The sequence below is a fragment of the Ipomoea nil genome, unplaced genomic scaffold (genome assembly GCF_001879475.1).
Source record: "Ipomoea nil cultivar Tokyo-kokei standard unplaced genomic scaffold, Asagao_1.1 scaffold2845, whole genome shotgun sequence".
NCBI lineage: Eukaryota > Viridiplantae > Streptophyta > Magnoliopsida > Solanales > Convolvulaceae > Ipomoea > Ipomoea nil.
This window is the reverse complement of record NW_017619273.1, coordinates 9,124,868-9,141,412: the sequence shown is the minus strand read 5'-3', so window position 1 is coordinate 9,141,412 and position 16,545 is coordinate 9,124,868. Positions and strand designations below refer to the sequence as shown.

General features: G+C 43.0%; 1 protein-coding gene across 1 annotated transcript in view; it reads left to right on the top strand.

Moving 5' to 3' along the window:
- The first annotated feature begins 1,751 nt into the window (after positions 1–1,751).
- Positions 1,752–16,545, top strand: part of LOC109160228 — a 35,484-nt gene continuing 20,690 nt past the window's right edge. Inside the window, exon 1 of the mRNA XM_019308473.1 lies at positions 1,752–1,769. The gene's annotated coding sequence lies outside the window, so the exon portion shown is untranslated. The remainder of the gene's footprint in view (positions 1,770–16,545) is intronic.

Below are 16,545 nucleotides of genomic sequence, written 5' to 3'. Positions count from 1 at the left end.
AAATATTTCATGCACAACCACACAAGAAGATACATGTTGATGTAGATGGCAAGAAAGCAGCATATTTACATGTCCAGCTGAAGCAAATGAAATAGTCACCATGTAAACTAATTATTAAAAGAAACAGTGCAAAAAATGTGATTAACCTTTTAAATGAATCAGACATGCCATTTGTGCTTGATATGGCAGACATAACTCATAAGTTGTCCCTTCTACTCGTTATTTTAATGTTAAAGATATATGATTAACAGGTTGATAGCGCACCGAGAAAGTTGTTCCTCCACTTCTGCCTCGAGCAACAGCTATTTCCTCATCAATGTAAAACCAAACAAAGAATGAATCATTTTACTTATTATTGGTTAGCTCCCTGTAATATTTTCCTTTAAAACTGACACATACTACCAAACTAAGACAAACACCCTACACGAGAGCACACAAGCAAGAACAACAAAATGTAAACCCCCCCCCCCCCCCCCCTAATGGCGGCAGAATTCTGGAAAAAAAAAAAAGGAGAACTAACGAAATGCAAGGAAAAAAACCCAAAGCCACAATTTCCATACCAACAAACCAATAATAGACAAGCCAAAACAATCAAATTCCAAACCACAAACAACCCACCCCCACCCCGAACACGGCAGAACCACCGGAAAAAAAATGCTAACAATAAAACAACCCAGCAACAATTCCCATTCCTACTTAATGCATAATAATAAAAAACCCCAAGGAATTAACTGGACAAACACATGCAAGAGAACCCCCAAAATATAAACCCTAGCTCCAAATTCATGAATAAACCCGGGAAAATCACCCCCCCTCCGCCCCTTTAATACAATCGACGCATAGAAAGGAGAAAACAACGAACAACAGAAAACAAAACTGCAAAAAACACAAACCCCCCCCACCCCCCCCCCCCCCCCCCAAAAAAAAAAAATAGAAGACGTACCTCGGCTGACACCTCGGACCGGTGGTTCCCGCCTCTTCGACGCCCCGAGGTCCCCACGTTCTACCATTGCTCCGTGGAATTGAAAAACGCGAGAGGAAACGAGACGCGAAGACTGCAACCGTGAGGCACGCACAACTTAGCAGCGAGATGAATGGCGAAACAGAGGAGTCTTGCGCGTGGATGAATGAAATATGGACAATTCTGACTAGGACTCAAATTAATACAAAATACCATAAATACCCCACAAGAAGAAAAAAAAACCCCACCCTTAACGTAAAAACAATATTCAGACGCGGAAAATCTTCAACGGATCTGGACCATTAAATCTCACCATCCAATGGTTCAATATTGTCCACAAGTTTGTATTTTAAACCTTGTTTTTACCTGAATGTAATTCTATATATATATATATATATATATATATATATATATATATATATATATATATATATATATATATATATATATATATATATATATATATATCAAATACTGTCAGTCAGCCCATTCATTCTGCCATTAGCCCATTTAATGTTTTGACCCAACCCAATAGGCAGAAGCCCAATACAAAACAAAAAACACACAAAATAGAGTATCCCAGACGAAGCGCGAACATTTCTCCACGGTCCTCTGCGCCTCACGCCCTCCGGCCTCCATCCTCGGTGGCTGGCGACACTCCGGTCAGGCGGTCACTCCTCACGCCCTCCGCCCTGCCTTGTCTCTTCAGTCCTCACATCTTCAGCCTCGCCCCTCAGCCACTAAGCCAATAAGGTGTCAGCCCTCTGCGGCTCTTCTTCACATAGTCGCTATAACTCCAACTCTCAAGGTATTGTTTTATTTTTTTCATATTAGAATTAAAAGGAATTTCGTACATTATACGCTGCATTGCTAAGGCTCTCAGATTTCATACATTAAATTTTTACATATTTCGTACAATGGACTCTGTTGTTACTTGAATACTTGTTAGTATTTGAAAATTAATTCTGGAGTTCGGCACTTTGGCAGTGTGTTTGTATTGTGTGTTTACTGTTTATACTTGGCATTGGCAATTTGACATTTGGAAAATTAGTATCTTTGTATCTTTGGAGACTTTATTTTGGACCTTTAAGATTATTATATTTTACATTTAGACTTTTTCAAGTATAATTTTCTATTTATTTTTTGATTTGGGTGCTTGGAATTAGAGAAAAGGACTAGGATTTTTATATGGGGCAAAACAGATGGAGGTACACGCAAGATGAGCCTTATCAATTGGCGTTTGGTGACTTCAGACAAAGAGAAAGGCGGCCTCGGCATAAGACGCCTACATTAGACTAATATGGCCTATATGGTCAAATTGGGGTGGCAATTAAAATCAGAACCAGATAGTCTGTGGGCTCAAGTCCTGTTGACAAAGTATAAGCAAACCATTGCTCATCAACCGGCGACGCTGGGGAGGAGGAAGGTGTAGAATGTTTGGCGAGGTATAAACGCGACTTGGAATCACCTGGAAAGTGGACTTACTGGGGTGGTTCGAAATGGCAAAGCAACTAGGTTTTGGATGGATTAGTGGTTCCTGTCACAACCTTTGTATAATCAAATGCTTAGTCCCTTGAGCCTACCGGACCTCTATGGGAACGTGAACGAGTACTGGGACCGATCTCGCGGATGGAAGTGGGAAAAGTTTGAGCACATATTGCCGCAATAAATGATCGCGAGGCTGGCGAGCTTCATTTTGGCAGATGATGACGCTGTTGATAGAGTTGGCTGGGAACCGGATGCGCATGGGTGCTTCTCGTTACGGTCAGCATATGAGAAAATTACGCAGAATGAGGTGACGCCGGTTAACGTGGAATGGGCATCCATTTGGAAACTTCGTCTACCAGGAAAAATTTGTCTTTTTCTTTGGCTAGTGAAACATGAGAAAATCCTAACGAACGCGGAGCGAGTGTGAAGAAAGATATCGACGAATGGTTATTGTTTTCGCTGTGCAGGTGGAATGGAGGACTTGGATCACCTTTTCAGGCGGTTCCCCGTTGCGGAAGCAATATGGACCGCGGCGTTGCCTCGCCGGACTGTGAACAACATGAGGAATCTGGACTGGAAAGAATGGCTCTCGGCCAACCTGCGAGGAGCTGCAACGATTGGTTTCGCAGGTGGTTGGCCCGAAAGATTTGGCGCAAGGCTGTGGTGGTTGTGGCACTGGAGGAATGACGAGATCTTCAACAATAAGATGATGACAATGGAGAACAAAGTGGCTTGGGTGCAAAAGTACGATGCCGAGGTCGAGGCTGCGTTTTCGAAGTACAGGAACCCGTCGAGAACGACCACGCACCGCATGGAGACTCTGGTGGGCTGGGAAACACCGCCATGTGGTTGGTTCAAACTCAACATTGATGGCTGTTGCAAGGGCAATGAAGATGCAGGCTGCGATGACATCCTCAGGGATACTAATGGCGTTTGGCGTGGAGGTTTTACGTACAACATCGAAAAGTGCAATATCGAGGAAACAGAGGCATGGGCGGTTTTGCCGGGCATCAGGCTGGCTAAGGATGTTGGCGTGAGGAAGCTAGTGATAGAAGGGGACTCGATGGCTGTCATCAAGAGCTTAGACAGGAGTTTGGAGGAGATTGAGCCCCGAAACAATATTATTCGCCAATGCAGGCGTGAGATTATGGCGTTTGACGAAGTGGCGTACAAACATGCGTATCGTGAACAAAACAGAGTGGCTGACAAGTTGGCCACTAGATCCTTGACTCATCTAATAGGGACTCGATACCTTGTAGACTCACCACGAGAGCTTTGGGACACTTTTTACCAGGACCAGATCGGTGCGAAGTTCCCGAGACGAATCCCTTGTGATAGGGGAAATGGCAATAGGTAGTGTTGTTTGGGTATCCCCCTCCTTCTTGATCAAAAAAAAAATCTATATAATGTATTTATATATACATTTACTTTTTAATATAACAATTATTAATATTTATATATATTATCATTATTTAAAAATTAGAACACATTAATTGACTATTGAGCATGGCGTTTTGTGCAAAGTGCGAGCCCGCGACAAGTATATATATATATATATATATATATATATATATATATACATATATATATATATCAAATACTGTCAGTCAGCCCATTCATTCTGCCATTAGCCCATTTAATGTTTTGACCCAATCCAATAGGCAGAAGCCCAATACAAAACAAAAAACACACAAAATAGAGTATCCCAGACGAAGCGCGAACATTTCTCCACGGTCCTCTGCGCCTCACGCCCTCCGGCCTCCATCCTCGGCGGCTGGCGACACTCCGGTCAGGCGGTCACTCCTCACATCCCTCCGCCCTGCCCTGTCTCTTCAGTCCTCACATCTTCAGCCTCGCCCCTCAGCCACTAAGCCAGTAAGGTGTCAGCCCTCTGCGGCTCTTCTTCACATAGTCTCTATAACTCCAAAACTCAAGGTATTGTTGTTTTTTTTTTTTCATATTAAAATTAAAAGGAATTTCGTACATTATACGCTGCATTGCTAAGGCTCTCTGATTTCATACATTAAATTTTTACATATTTCGTACAATAGACTCTGTTGTTACTTGAATACTTGTTAGTATTTGAAAATTAATTCTGGAGTTCGGCACTTTGGCAGTGTGTTTGTATTGTGTGTTTACTGTTTATACTTGGCATTGGCAATTTGACATTTGGAAAATTAGTATCTTTGTATCTTTGGAGACTTTATTTTGGACTTGTGAGATTATTATATTTTACATTTAGACTTTTTCAAGTATAATTTTCTATTTATTTTTTGATTTGGGTGCTTGGAATTAGAGAAAATGACTAGGATTTTTATATGGGGCAAAACAGATGGAGGTACACGCAAGATGAGCCTTATCAATTGGCGTTTGGTGACTTCAGACAAAGAGAAAGGCGGCCTCGGCATAAGACGCCTACAGTAGACTAATATGGCCTATATGGTCAAATTGGGGTGGTAATTAAAATCAGAACCAGATAGTCTGTGGGCTCAAGTCCTGCTAACAAAGTATAAGCAAACCATTGCTCATCAACCGGCGACGCTGGAAAGGAGGAAGGTGTAGAATGTTTGGCGAGGTATAAACGCGACTTGGAATCACCTGGAAAGTGGACTTTCTGGGGTGGTCCGAAATGGCAAGGCAACTAGGTTTTGGATGGATTAGTGGTTACTGTCACAACCTTTGTATAATCAAATGCTTAGTCCCCTGAGCCTACCGGACCTCTATGGGAACGTGAACGAGTACTGGGACCGATCTCGCGGATGGAAGTGGGAAAAGTTTGAGAACATATTGCCACAATAAATGATCGCGAGGCTGGCGAGCTTCATTTTGGCAGATGATGACGCTGTTGATAGAGTTGGCTGGGAACCGGATGCGCATGGGTGCTTCTCGGTACGGTCAGCGTATGAGAAAATTATGCAGAATGAGGTGACGCCGGTTGACGTGGAATGGGCATCCATTTGGAAACTACGTCTACCAGGAAAAATTTGTCTTTTTCTTTGGCTAGTGAAACATGAGAGAATCCTAACGAACGCGGAGCGAGTGTGAAGAAAGATATCGACTAATGGTTATTGTTTTCGCTGTGCAGGTGGAATGGAGGACTTGGATCACCTTTTCAGGCGGTGCCCCGTTGCGGAAGCAATATGGACCGTGGCGCTGCCTCGCCGGACTGTGAACAACATGAGGAATCTGGACTGGAAAGAATGGCTCTCGGCCAACCTGCGAGGAGCTGCAACGATTGGTTTCGCAGGTGGTTGTGGGACTAGAGGAATGACGAGATCTCCAATAATAAGATGGTGACAACGGAGAACAAAGTGGCTTGGGTGCAAATGTACGATGCCGAGGTCGAGGATGCGTTTTCGAAGTACAAGAACCCGTCGAGAACGACCACGCACGGCATGGAGACTTTGGTGGGCTGGGAAACACCGCCATGTGGTTGGTTCAAACTCAACATTGATTGCTGTTGCAAGGGCAATGAGGATGCAGGCTGCGATGACATCCTCTGGGATACTCATGGCGTTTGGCGTGGAGGTTTTACGTACAACATCGAAAAGTGCAATATCGAGGAAACAGAGGCATGGGCGGTTTTGCCGGGCATCAGGCTGGCTAAGGATGTTGGCGTGAGGAAGCTAGTGATAGAAGGGAACTCGATGGCTGTCATCAAGAGCCTGGACAGGAGTTTGGAGGAGATTGAGCCACGAAACAATATTATTCGCCAATGCAGGCGTGAGATTATAGCGTTTGACGAAGTGGCGTACAAACATGCGTATCGTGAAAAAAATAGAGTGGCTGACAAGTTGGCCACTAGATCCTTGACTCATCTAATAGGGACTCGATACCTTGTAGACTCACCATGAGAGCTTTGGGACACTTTTTACCAGGACCAGATCGGTGCGAAGTTCCCGAGACGAATCCCTTGTGATAGGGGAAATGGCAATAGGTTGTGTTGTTTGGGTATCCCCCTCCATCTTGATCAAAAACAAAATTTATATAATTTATTTATATATACATTTACTTTTTAATATAACAATTATTAATATTTATATATATTATCATTATTTAAAAATTAGAACTTATTAATTGACTATTGAGCATGGCGTTTCGTGCAAAGTGCGAGCCCGCGACTAGTATATATATATACATATCAAATACTGTTAGTCAGCCCATTCATTCTGCCATTAGCCCATTTAATGTTTTGACCTAATCCAATAGGCATAAGCCCAATACAAAATAAAAAACACACAGAATAGAGTATCCTAGACGACGCGCGAACATTTCTCCACGGTCCTCTGCGCCTCACGCCCTCCGGCCTCCATCCTCGGCAGCTGGCGACACTCCGGTCTGGCGGCCACTCCTCACGCCCTCCGCCCTGCCCTGTCTCTTCAGTCCTCACATCTTCAGCCTCGCCCCTCAGCTACTCAGCTAGTAAGGTGTCAGCCCTCTGCGGCTCTTCTTCACATAGTCGCTATATCTCCAACTCTCAAGGTATTGTTGTTTTTTTTCCTTTCATATTAAAATTAAAAGGAACTTTGTACATTATACGCTGCATTGCTAAGGCTCTCGGATTTCGTACATTAAATTTTTACATATTTCATACAATGGACTCTGTTGTTACTTGAATACTTGTTAGTATTTGAAAATTAATTCTGGAGTTCGGCACTCTGGCAGTGTGTTTGTATTGTGTGATTACTGTTTAGACTTGTCATTGGCAATTTGACATTTGGAAAATTAGTATCTTTGTATCATTGGAGACTTTATTTTGGACTTGTGAGATTATTATATTTTATATTTAGCCTTTTTCAAGTGTAATTTTCTATTTATTTTTTGATTTGGGTGCTTGGAATTAGAGAAATGGATTAGGATTTTTATATGGGGCAAAACAGATGGAGGTACACGCAAGATGAGCCTTATCAATTGGCGTTTGGTGACTTCAGACAAAGAGAAAGGCGACCTCGGCATAAGACGCCTACATGAGACTAATATGGCCTATATGGTCAAATTGGGGTGGCAACTAAAATCAGAACTAGATAGTCTGTGGTCCCAAGTCCTGCTGACAAAGTATAAGCAAGCCATTGCTCATCAACCGGCGACGCTGGGGAGGAGGAAGGTGTCGAATGTTTGGCGGGGTATAAACGCGACTTGGAATCACCTGGAAAGTGGACTTACTAGGGTGGTCCGAAATGGCAAGACAACCAGGTTTTGGATGGATTAGTGGTTCCTGTCACAACCTTTGTATAATCAAATGCTTAGTCCCCTGAGCCTACCGGACCTCTATGGGAACGTGAACGAGTACTGGGACTGATCTCGCGGATGGAAGTGGGAAAAGTTTGAGCACATATTTCCGTAATAAATGATCGCGAGGCTAGCGAGCTTCATTTTGGCAGAGGATGATGCTGTTGATAGAGTTGGCTGGGAACCGGATGCGCATGGGTGCTTCTCGGTACGGTCAACGTATGAGAGAATTATGCAGAATGAGGTGACGCCGGTTGACGGGGAATGGGCATCCATTTGGAAACTACGTCTACCAGGAAAAATTTGTCTTTTTCTTTGGCTAGTGAAACATGAGAGAATCCTAACGAACACGGAGCGAGTGTGAAGAAAGATATCGACTAATGGTTATTGTTTTCGCTGTGCAGGTGGAATGGAGGACAGGGATCACCTTTTCCGGCGGTGCCCCATTGCGAAAGCAATATGGACCGCGGCGCTGCCTCGCCAGACTGTGAACAACATGAGGAATCTGGACTGGAAAGAATGGCTCTCGGCCAACCTGCGAGGAGCTGCAACACAGGGTTTTGCAGGTGGTTGGCCCGAAAGATTTGGCGCAAGGCTGTTGTGGTTGCTGCGCTGGAGGAATGACGAGATCTTCAACAATAAGATGGTGACAACGGAGAACAAAGTGGCTTGGGTGCAGAAGTACGATGCCGAGGTCGAGGCTGCGTTTTCCAAGTACAGGAACCCGGCGAGAACGACCACGCACCGCATGGAGACTTTGGTGGGCTGGGAAACACCGCCATGTGGTTGGTTCAAACTCAAGATTGATGGCTGTTGCAAGGGCAATGAGGATGCAGGCTGCGGTGACATCCTCAGCGATACTAATGGCGTTTGGCGTGGTGGTTTTACATACAACATCGAAAACTGCAATATCGAGGAAGCAGAGGCCTGGGCAGTTTTGCAGGGCATCCGACTGGCTAAGGATGTTGGCGTGAGGAAGCTAGAGATAGAAGGGGACTCGATGGCTGTCATCAAGAGCCTGGACAGGACTTTGGAGGAGATTGAGCCACAGAACAATATTATTCGCCAATGCAGGCATGAGATTATGGCGTTTGACGAAGTGGCGTACAAACATGCGTATCGTGAACAAAACAGAGTAGCTGACAAGTTGGCCACTAGATCCTTGACTCATCTAATAGGGACTCGATACCTTGTAGACTCACCATGAGAGCTTTGGGACACTTTTTAACAGGACCAGATTGGTGCGAAGTTCCCGAGATGAATCCCTTGTGATAGGGGAATGGAAATAGCTAGTGTTGTTTTGGTATCCCCTCCTTCTTGATCAAAAAAAAATCTATATAATGTATTTATATATACATTTAATTTTTCATATAACAATTATTAATATTTATATATATTATCATTATTTAAAAATTTGAACACATTAACTGACTATTGAGCATGGCGTTTCGTGCAAAGTGCGACCCCGCGACTTGTATATATATATATATATATATATATATATATATATATATATATATATATATATATATATATATATATATATATATATATATCAAATACTATTAGTCAGCTCATTCATTCTGCCATTAGCCCATTTAATGTTTTGACCCAATCCAATAGGCAGAAGCCCAATACAAAATAAAAAACACACAAAATAGAGTATCCAAGACGACGCGCGAACATTTCTCCACGGCCTTCTGCGCCTCACGCCCTCCGGCATCCATCCTTGTCGGCTGGCGACACTCCGGTCAGGCGGTCACTCCTCACGCCCTCCGCCCTGCACTATCTCTTCATTCCTCACATTTTCAGCCTTGCCCCTCATCCACTCAGCCATCAAGGTGTCAGTGCTCTGCGGCACTTCTTCACATAGTCGCTATAACTCCAATTTTCAAGGTATTGTTGTTTTTTTTTTCATATTAAAATTAAAAGGAGTTTCGTACATTATACGCTGCATTGCTAAGGCTCTCGGATTTCATACAATAAATTTTTACATATTTCGTACAATGGACTCTGTTGTTACTTGAATACTTGTTAGTGTTTGAAAATTAATTCTGGAGTTCGGCACTCTGGCAGTGTGTTTGTATTGTGTGTTTACTGTTTACACTTGGCATTGGCAATTTGACATTTGGAAAATTTGTATCTTTCTATCTTTGGAGACTTTATTTTGGACTTGTGAGATTATTGTATTTTATATTTAGACTTTTTCAAGTGTAATTTTCTATTTATTTTTTGATTTGGGTGCTTGGAATTAGAGAAAAGGACTAGGATTTTTATATGGGGCAAAACAGATGGAGGTACACGCAAGATGAGCCTTATCAATTGGCGTTTGGTGACTTCAGAAAAAGAGTAAGGCGGCCTCGGCATAAGACGCCTACATGAGACTAATATGGCCTATATGGTCAAATTGGGGTGGCAACTAAAATCAGAACCAGATAGTCTGTGGGCTCAAGTCCTGCTGACAAAGTATAAGCAAGCCATTGCTCATCAACCGGCGACGCTGGTGAGGAGGAAGGTGTCGAATGTTTGGCGAGGTATAAATGCGACTTGGAATCACCTGGAAAGTGGGCTTACTGGGTGGTCCGAATTGGCAAGGCAACCAGGTTTTGGATGGATTAGTGGTTCCTGTCACAACCTTTGTATAATCAAATGCTTAGTCCCCTGAGCCTACCAGACCTCTATGGGAACGTGAACGAGTACTGGGACCGATCTCGCGGATGGAAGTGGGAAAGGTTTAAGCACATAATGCCGCAATAAATGCTTGCGAGGCTGGCGAGCTTCATTTTGGCCGAGGTTGACGCTGTTGATAGAGTTGGCTGGGGACCGGATGCGCATGGATGCTTCTAGGTACGGTCAGCGTATGAGAGAATTACGCAGAATGAGGTGACGCCGGTTGACGGGGAATGGGCATCCATTTGGAAACTACGTCTACCGAGAAAAATTTGTCTTTTTCTTTGGCTAGTGAAACATGAGAGAATCCTAACGAACGCGGAGTGAGTGTGAAGAAAGATATTGACTAATGGTTATTGTTTTCGCTGTGCAGGTGGAATGGAGGACTTGGATCACCTTTTCAGGCGATGCCCCGTTGCCGAAGCAATATGGACCGCGGCGCTGCCTCGCCGGACTGTGAACAACATGAGGAATCTGGACTGGAAAGAATGGCTCTCGGCCAACCTGCGATGAGCTACAACGCTGGGTTTCGCAGGTGGTTGGCCCGAAAGATTTGGTGTAAGGCTGTGGTGGTTGTGGCGCTGGAGGAATGACGAGATCTTCAACAATAAGATGGTGACTACGGAGAACAAAGTGGCTTCGGTGCAGAACAACGATGCCGAGGTCGAGGCTGCGTTTTCTAAGTAAAGGAACCCGGCGAGAACGACCACGCACCGCATGGAGACTTTGGTGGGCTGGGAAACACCGCCATGTGGTTGGTTCAAACTCAACATTGATGGACGTTGCAAGGGCAATGAGGATGCAGGCTGCGGTGACATCCTCAGCGATACTAATGGCGTTTGGCGTGGAGATTTTACATACAACATCGAAAACTGCAATATCGAGGAAGCAGAGGACTGGGCGGTTTTGCAGGGCATCAGACTGGCTAAAGATGTTGGCGTGAGGAAGCTAGTGATAGAAGGGGACTCGATGGCTTTCATCAAGATCCTAGACAGGAGTTTGGAGGAGATTGAGCCCCAGAACAATATTATTCGCCAATGCAGGCATGAGATTATGGCGTTTGACGAAGTGGCGTACAAACATGCGTATCGTGAACAAAACAGAGTAGCTGACAAGTTGGCCACTAGATCCTTGACTCATCTAATAAGGACTCGATACCTTGTAGACTCACCATGAGAGCTTTGGGTCACTTTTTACCAGGACCAGATTGGTGCGAAGTTCCCGAGACGAATCCCTTGTGATAGGGGAAATGGAAATAACTAGTGTTGTTTGGGTAATCCCTCCTTCTCGATCAAAAAAAAATCTATATAATGTATTTATATATACATTTAATTTTACATATAAAAATTTTTAATATTTATATATATTGTCATTATTTAAAAATTGGAACACATTAATTGACTATTGAGCATGGCGTTTCGTGCAAAGTGCGAGCCCGCGACTAGTATATATATATATATATATATATATATATATATATATATATATATATATATATATATATATATATATATATATATATATATATATATATATATATATATTTCAAATACTGTCAAACAAAAAACACACAAAATAGAGTATCCCAGACGACGCGCGAACATTTCTCCACGATCCTCTGCGCCTCACGCCCTCCGGCCTCCATCCTCAGCGGCTGGCGACACTCCGGTCAGGCGGTCACTCCTCACGCCCTCCGCCCTGTCCTGTCTCTTCAGTCCTCACATCTTCAGCCTCGCCCTTCAGCCACTCAGCCAGTAAGGTGTCAGCCCTCTGCGGCTCTTCTTTACATAGTCGCTTTAACTCCAACTGTCAAGGTATTGTTGTTTTTTTTTTCATATTAAAATTAAAAGGAATTTCGTACATTATACGCTGCAATGCTAAGACTCTCGGATTTCATACATTTTTACATATTTCATACAATGGACTCAATTATTACTTGAATACTTGTTAGTATTTGAAAATTAATTCTGGAGTTCGGCACTCTGGCAGTGTGTTTGTATTGTGTGTTTACTGTTTAGACTTGGCATTGGCAATTTGACATTTGGGAAATTAGTATCTTTGGAGACTTTATTTTGGACTTGTGAGATTATTATATTTTATATTTAGACTTTTTCAAGTGTAATTTTCTATTTATTTTTTGATTTGGGTGCTTGGAATTAGAGAAAAGGACTAGGATTTTTATATGGGGCAAAACAGATGGAGGTACACGCAAGATGAGCCTTATCAATTGGCGTTTGGTGACTTCAGACAAAGAGAAAGGCGGACTCGGCATAAGACGCCTACATGAGATTAATATGGCCTATATGGTCAAATTGGGGTGGCAACTAAAATCAGAACCAGATAGTCTGTGGGCTCAAGTCCTGCTGACAAAGTATAAGCAAGCCATTGCTCATCAACCGGCGACGCTGGGGAGGAGGAAGGTGTAGAATGTTTGGCGAGGTATGAACGCGACTTGGAATCACCTGGAAAGTGGACTTACTAGGGTGGTCCGAAATGGCAAGGCAACCAGGTTTTGGATGGATTAGTGGTTCTTGTCACAACCTTTGTATAATCAAATGCTTAGTCCCCTGAGCCTACCGGAACTCTATGGGAACGTGAACGAGTAATGGGACCGATCTCGCGGATGGAAGTGGGAAAAGTTTGAGCACATATTGCTGCAATAAATGATCGCGAGGGTGGCGAGCTTCATTTTTGCAGAGGATGTCGCTGTTGATAGAGTTGGCTGGGAACCGGATGCGCATGGGTGCTTCTCGGTACGGTCAGCGTATGAAAAAATTACGCAGAATGAGGTGACGCCAGTTGACGGGGAATGGGCATCCATTTGGAAACTACGTCTACCGGGAAAAATTTGTCTTTTTCTTTGGCTAGTGAAAAATAAGATAATTCTAACGAACGCGGAGCGAGTGTGAAGAAAGATATCGACTAATGGTTATTGTTTTCGCTGTGCAGGTGGAATGGAGGACAGGGATCACCTTTTCCGGCGGTGCCCCGTTGCGAAAGCAATATGGACCGCGGCGCTGCCTCGCCAGACTGTGAACAACATGAGGAATCTGGACTGGAAAGAATGGCTCTCGGCCAACCTGCGAGGAGCTGCAACACAGGGTTTCGCAGGTGGTTGGCCCGAAAGATTTGGCGCAAGGCTGTTGTGGTTGCTGCGCTGGAGGAATGACGAGATCTTCAACAATAAGATGGTGACAACGGAGAACAAAGTGGCTTGGGTGCAGAAGTACGATGCCGAGGTCGAGGCTGCGTTTTCCAAGTACAGGAACCCGGCGAGAACGACCACGCACCGCATGGAGACTTTGGTGGGCTGGGAAACACCGCCATGTGGTTGGTTCAAACTCAAGATTGATGGCTGTTGCAAGGGCAATGAGGATGCAGGCTGCGGTGACATCCTCAGCGATACTAATGGCGTTTGGCGTGGTGGTTTTACATACAACATCGAAAACTGCAATATCGAGGAAGCAGAGGCCTGGGCAGTTTTGCAGGGCATCCGACTGGCTAAGGATGTTGGCGTGAGGAAGCTAGTGATAGAAGGGGACTCGATGGCTGTCATCAAGAGCCTGGACAGGACTTTGGAGGAGATTGAGCCACAGAACAATATTATTCGCCAATGCAGGCATGAGATTATGGCGTTTGACGAAGTGGCGTACAAACATGTGTATCGTGAACAAAACAGAGTAGCTGACAAGTTGGCCACTAGATCCTTGACTCATCTAATAGGGACTCGATACCTTGTAGACTCACCATGAGAGCTTTGGGACACTTTTTAACAGGACCAGATTGGTGCGAAGTTCCCGAGATGAATCCCTTGTGATAGGGGAATGGAAATAGCTAGTGTTGTTTTGGTATCCCCTCCTTCTTGATCAAAAAAAAAATCTATATAATGTATTTATATATACATTTAATTTTTCATATAACAATTATTAATATTTATATATATTATCATTATTTAAAAATTTGAACACATTAACTGACTATTGAGCATGGCGTTTCGTGCAAAGTGCGACCCCGCGACTTGTATATATATATATATATATATATATATATATATATATATATATATATATATATATATATATATATATATATATATATATATATATATATATATATATATATATATATATATATTATATATTTATATATATATATATATATATATATATTTCAAATACTGTCAATTGGAAAATTAGTATCTTTATATCTTTGGAGACTTTATTTTGTACTTGTGAGATTATTGTATTTTATATTTAGACTTTTTCAAGTGTAATTTTCTATTTATTTTTTGATTTGGGTGCTTGGAATTAGAGAAAAGGACTAGGATTTTTATATGGGCAAAAACAGAGGTAGGTACACGCAAGATGAGCCTTATCAATTGTCGTTTGGTGACTTCACACAAAGAGAAAGGCGACCTCGGCATAAGACGCCTACATGAGACTAATATGGCCTATATGGTCAAATTGGGGTGGCAACTAAAATCAGAACCAGATAGTCTGTGGGCTCAAGTCCTGCTGACAAAGTATAAGCAAGCCATTGCTCATCAACCGGCGACGCTGGGGAGGAGGAAGGTGTCGAATGTTTGGCGAGGTATAAACGCGACTTGGAATCACCTGGAAAGTGGACTTACTAGGGTTGTCCGAAATGGCAAGGCAACCAGGTTTTGGATGGATTAGTGGTTCCTGTCACAACCTTTGTATAATCAAACGCTTAGTCCCCTGAGCCCACCGGACCTCTATGGGAACGTGAACGAGTACTGGGACCGATCTCGCGGATGGAAGTGGGAAAAGTTTGAGCACATATTGCCGCAATAAATGATCGCGAGGCTGGCGAGCTTCATTTTGGCAGAGGATGACGTTGTTGATAGAGTTAGCTGGGAACCGGATGCGCATGGGTGCTTCTTGGTACGGTCAGCGTATGAGAGAATTACGCAGAATGAGGTGACGCCGGTTGACGGGGAATGGGCATCCATTTGGAAACTACGTCTACCGAGAAAAATTTGTCTTTTTCTTTGGCTAGTGAAACATGAGAGAATCCTAACGAACGCGGAGCGAGTGTGAAGAAAGATATCGACTAATGGTTATTGTTTTCGCTGTGCAGGTGGAATGGAGGACTTGGATCACATTTTCAGGCGGTGCCCCGTTGCGGAAGCAATATGGACCGCGGCGCTGCCTCGCCGGACTGTGAACAACATGAGGAATCTGGACTGGAAAGAATGGCTCTCGGCCAACCTGCGAGGAGCTACAACGCTGGGTTTCACAGGTGGTTGGCCTGATAGATTTGGCGCAAGGCTGTGGTGGTTGTGGCGCTGGAGGAATGACGAGATCTTCAACAATAAGATGGTGACAACGGATAACAAAGTGGCTTGGGTGCAGAAGTACGATGCCGAGGTCGAGGCTGCGTTTTCCAAGTACAGGAACCCGGCGAGGCTGCGTTTTCCAAGTACAGGAACCCGGCGAGGCTGCGTTTTCCAAGTACAGGAACCCGGCGAGGTCGAGGCTGCGTTTTCCAATTATTGAACTTTATATTCACAATTATTGAACTCTATATTCACAATTACAGAACTCTATGTTCATAATTACTGAATTATATGTTCATAATTATAAAGGTATATATTCATAATTTTTTAACTTCATATTCACAATTATTGAATCTCTATATTCATAATTACAGAATTATATGTACACAACTCTATGTTCATAATTATAGAACTATATATTCATAATTTTTGAACTATATATTCATAATTATGAACAGTTTTAGAACCATGTCCACCTTGCAATGTGGACACGGTTCCATAGCATAATTTGGCCACTGTATTGCTCTTATTACTTAAATTTAAAAATAAATCAGTAGCTACAACAAAAAATAATACATATGCATTTAATTAATTTAGAATTAGATGTCTCACAACACATGAAACATGTAGAGAAAAATTATCACTATAAAATATCAACATGTGCTTGTAAGATAAAAAGTTCATAGCACAACTAAGATCTCAGTCATATACACAACAAGACAAATCTAAAACTTCATACACCATAATCTCATTGCATAATGAATCCCTCTATGATGCCACCAATAACCCAATTGCACACGACACACTACCAATAACAGAAAAAAAAAGGACATGTACTGAAGATGAAAACAATAACAATGCTACCCAAAAGAGAATTAGAAATTTAAACAAAAAAGAG